We start from the raw sequence: 5,056 nt of genomic DNA, 5'->3' as shown, positions 1-5,056 counted from the left end.
TCTCAGGTTCCCTTTCAGCCAGCCAGCAGCCGGCTTGGGTTTCCAGTAAGTTGAGACTCCAGGTCTCAGGCATCAGCCTGTCAAAGAGTGAGCTCGTGGTGCAGACTGGAGTGAAAGCAGGGGGCGGTTAGGGTTGGGACTCTGCTTAGAGTAACAGAGGAGCAATTAGACTTCTCCGGAGTCAGGACCGTCCGAATGTAACCTATGAAGCAGGTTGAGGGCTCCAGAAGTCTCCATGTTGGCTCTGGTTTGCACATGGGAGCAGGAAGCCATCTGCTATAAGCTGCTCACTCCATCATGTCACCTTTCCTTGCATTGCCACTCAGAATGGAGCGCCACTGAACCGACGTTTCCAAGTGATTTGTTTCAGTACAAGTCATTCATTATTCCTTTCTGTAGACCAGATAGATTTTTGAGGAACACGTTCTGCTTTTTAAAATCAATGGTTCAGTTAGCAGGCGTATTAGGTGCGTTTTCACCTAATGAATGAAATGAAAGCTAATGAGAGCTGAGCAATAAAGTTTACAATAAGTTATCCCACTGTTTTATAAGGTCAGATGTGGAAAAACTTATTTTCCGAAATTATTGTATTAAAAAGATTGAGATGCTGTCTGAATGGGAAATTCTATGCTTTTTAATTCTATGCTTTTAAAAAAAGATGGGAACGTGTGCTTGAATATTTCAAAATTAAACGACCAGTAATGTGAATCCGAATGATGTATATGTTTACGTTTATATATAAATTGGTTACTTTTCTCAAATAATTGCTGTAGTTTATGTACATGCCTCCTGTTTTTTGTTTTCTGTGTCAGTGCTGTATAAGTTTTGTCCTGTTATTGTTCCTTCCTTTTTTTCTTCTTTCTGTATAAATTTTCAAAACACCCAATAAACATAATATAAAAAAAAAAAAATGAAATTAAGGGATTAGAAAAAACTACTTTTTATATTGTACTTCACTTTCAGTCTCAAGTTTGAAAAATGACAAAAAACTTTTTTATAAAATAAACATTTCTTATCTTTTTTTAAAAGTCATTATGGTTCTTTATCAGCAAGTTCATGTAATGTTAATCCTAATGTAGAACATGCCAGAGTATTTACTAACAATCACTGGTAAAAGTGAGCCTTTAGCAAAGGAACAAAGACGTAATGTGTTAGCAGCCGCCAACGAGCTCCATGCATGTAGTGGATGTTTCCTGCTGAGGTGTTAGAGGATGAGCTGATAGTACACGCACTGAGTTGTTTAATCTTTTCTATTTAGTTTAAAATGATCCCACACTGCTGACACTTTTTGTCTCTTTCGTAGTGTCGCCACATTCTTTCTCTCTTCGTCTCCCTCCATAGATGCTAATGGCACTTAGCGTTCGTCAACAGCTGATTGGTGGAAGTAAGAGTGTTGTGCAACACAAATAATCGTGTGAGTCGAACACAGCACAGCACGCTAAATAGTAAAACTTAATTCGATGAAGTTTGAGGCAGATAATTTGCCTTGAGGAATTTTAAAAATGGATGTCCGTAACCATCCGGTGAACGATGCAGAGAAACAAGGACTTGAAGGCATAAAAATACTGCACTGATCCTATAAGTGGTTCTCTGTAGCCCAGTGTAATGTAGCACAAGCATGCACAAGTGTGCTCTCTGCTGCTATATAGATCCTTTCTATGTGTGAGGGAGGCCTCATGTGGGCCTGACCTGATTCTAACCAACCATTGCGTGCCTGACCAGAGGATCGCTGTTATTTCTTTCCTTCTCTCTTCTTTCGTCTATCCCTCGTTTCCTTTATTCTTCTCTTGCTCTCTTTTCTTCTCCACATTACAGCCTGCCTCAGCGCCCGTGCTGCAAAGCTCTCTCTCTCTTTGTTACATGGCCTACCAGCATGTTTATCTTAGGAAAACTGAAGAGGAAAAACTCACAGAGGCAGCGTCAGATTTCCCGTTGTTCAAACTTGATAGTGAAATTGTACACCTCTGTCTTGGAGCCGGCTCCTTTTTGCCCGGTTACATGCAAACCACCATCTTTTTGCAGCACAGACATTTCTTACGAAACTACTTTTTTTTTTTAACAATATCTTGCTTCTTTCTGCTTCCTGTGGCCTGCATTCCGAGCTGCAGAGGCTTTTCCTTCAGCAGTCCTGAGGGGCAGCTTCTCCCTGCAGCTGGAGCTCTGCCAGCTCAGAGTACAGGCCGCGCCCCGGGGTTTAGGTTTCACCTCTTAGGGGGAAGTGGGTAGTAGTGCACGTTCACTGAGACGACAGGAAGAGCTCTACGATAAAACTCAGGAGTGTAAAGGATACCCTTGTTTACCTGCTTCATGTAATCCCATTCCAACTAAGTCCTTTAAACTAACACAGCTAGCAGTTCAAATACAATCAGGCAAAGTCTGTTCAAAGGGTTGAGTTAATTCTAACCTGCAGGTCTAACCTCACTCTGCCTCCATCTTTAATGTTGTGAAGGATTATGGAGGATCTGTCATTCCCTATTAACCAGATGTTAGTCTTATCCTCCATCCCTGCCATTAATCCCTCCTTTCCTTGGCACTGAGGAACTGTTGTGGTCTTCAGCGCCATGTTTAGGGTGAACATATAGAGCAGCTGTTCCTCTGCTTCCTGATCATCGCAGCAGTCTGCAGTTGGTAAAATCAACACTGGTTCCATCACAAACCTGGGCTGATTACATCATTTCAGTCATTCATTGGCGTTGGTTGGCTGGTGGTGAGATCAGGGGGTCTATACACAGACTGAGTTTTATCTTCCTTTGATTTCTTGGTGTTTCTGTGTTTCCGGTGCTGTGGCAGTTGGTCAGAGCAGATTCGCTGGTTTGCTCCCTCTTTTTGCACCATTCACACGTGGGACTGCTAGGTTGCAGTATTTGGTAGGATGTAATGTTTCAAGTGCTCGGCTGTTTGGTCAGAAGGATGGACTCTCAGTTCTTAAGATGCTGAAGCTAAAGGAGGGAAGTGGGAACATCATGAAGATGGAAAGCAAAGAAGAGAAAAGAGATCAGTGTCACTTCATTAGTCAGCAAAAATATTCCAATTTTACATTTCCCTATATTGTACGGTGGTAATTCTTTTAGGACGACTTTGCAGATTTACATCTGATGCCATCAATCCATTCTACAGGCTCATAGGTTCTGTGTCTGAGTTCCTTATTTCCTCAGGGCTCTTTTAGCTTGACCCTGAAATTCAAGTTCAGAAAGAAACCAAAGCATAACCACTAATATATTGTGGATATTTTACAAATAATATCAAGATTTCACGGACTGACAAACTGTGACTGAAAGAATCCAGGTTTAAAGCAGGAGAAGCCAGTCCAGATCTAAGTTTGTCCAAGAAATAAACCAAGCCAACTTAAGTTGACACAGGCCTCTTTCACCCTGCGCAGTTAGAGCCTCATTGTGCTGGAAAAGTCTGAGTTATGAAAAAAAATGATAAACTCTGACTAGATTACCCTGTTTGCATTGTCATTCTGATTGATCTTTTTCAACCTCAGTAGTTTTTTGTTGCCTTATGAGGTCTGTTGCTGGTTAGTAGGGAGAGAGGACCGGCTGCCACTGCTGTGTCTTTAAAAATCTCTCCAAGCTGCTTTTCAGATTACCAGCACTGCAAACTAGGTAATCTCCCCTCAGCACGTAAAGGCTTATATGCCAACTCTAAAGTCTTCACAATTCATTTCCCAGCGCCACCTAACTCTGCTCACAGCTTTAATCGGCTTCTTGTTTCTGCTGGTTAAGTTCTCAGTGGTGGGAGTGGGGTGTGCTTGTTTACCACCTACTCCTTAAGCCCTCTCAGCTTCTTCCTGGTGGCAAGTGACTGCAGCATGGTGTCACTATGCACACAGAGTAAACCAAACACACTGACATGAGAGTGCTGCACAAGTGTTGGAAAGAAGAGCTCACCTGGAAACTAACTTCAACTGTATCTTTACCTTGAGACAGACACCTGACAGATCTCCATCTGTCTTTTGTTTTGAGCCTTTAGTCTGATCTCTTTTGGTCCTGCTGCAGGCATATTGCAGAACAATGTTAGTTTAAATAATTCCGTCAACATCACTATTGTTTAGTTTTGATACACAGACTTTTGCAAACGTATACATTACGTACTATTGTTGTTGCAGTGAGCATGTCATACTGGTAGATGTTCGCTCAGTTTTCACACCATGACAATCAGGAATATTTCTGTGCAGTTTGATGTTGTGGGCTTGGTGTAAGTAGGAGCTGTCTTTCAGCCAGCTGATCAGCAGTGCACATCAACAGGTGGGGAGGGGCAGAGCCTCTACTCTATAAACTCCTGCAGTGTGTGTTTCCTCTGGCATCACATGAAGAAGACTTTTAAGTATAGAAACTGTATCATGAAACTCATCAGTGGTTTCCAAACTCTAACTTTGATAAACCTTGACAGCGATAATCAGCACAAGCCTAACTTCTAACCAATCAGCTGCAACCTCTGTAGCCCACCGCCAATGCAGACCACTTCCAGGTGTTTTTCTGTCTTTCCACTGATGGGGGTGTTAGTGGTCAACACCAAACAGAGACGGGTTGTTTTGAGGTGAGGTGCAGCTACGGGGAGATGGTGGCCAGGCAAGACATCATCCTTCTAGAGCCAAGAGGACTGCTTTAACGCTAGAATCTGGGCTGAAGTTTTACATCCAAAGCCAGCTATGAATGTGGCTGCTTTTCTGTGTTTGGAGGAAAACTCAATCCCCAACAGCCACCTACAACAGGATGTACCGCTTGGTATAAGCTTCAGACCTGGCATACCGGAACAGCAGCAGATGTTGTGTTCGTTTAGACAGGCAAAAGAAGGCCTAATTGGTTTAGAGGTAGAGACTCCACTTGAGCCGAAGGAAGAGCTTGTTGTGGGCTTGTTTAAAAATGAGTTGCAGCCTCGCATGGTGATGGGGGAGAGGAATGGAAGAAGTGAGTTTTGGGAGATTTCTGGCACATAGCTTTTGTGTTCTGGGGACAACACCCCCTTCCTCCAATGTTCCTTTCTCAGCTCATATGCTTCCCATCAGGCAGAGCAATCTGGATGACGTCAGTGAGTGTGTGCGTGTGCATGT

The sequence above is a fragment of the Poecilia latipinna genome, unplaced genomic scaffold (genome assembly GCF_001443285.1).
Source record: "Poecilia latipinna isolate Pla-1442-1.1 unplaced genomic scaffold, P_latipinna-1.0 Scaffold1311, whole genome shotgun sequence".
NCBI lineage: Eukaryota > Metazoa > Chordata > Actinopteri > Cyprinodontiformes > Poeciliidae > Poecilia > Poecilia latipinna.
The sequence above is the reverse complement of the archived record's forward strand: the minus strand, read 5'-3'. Positions refer to the sequence as shown.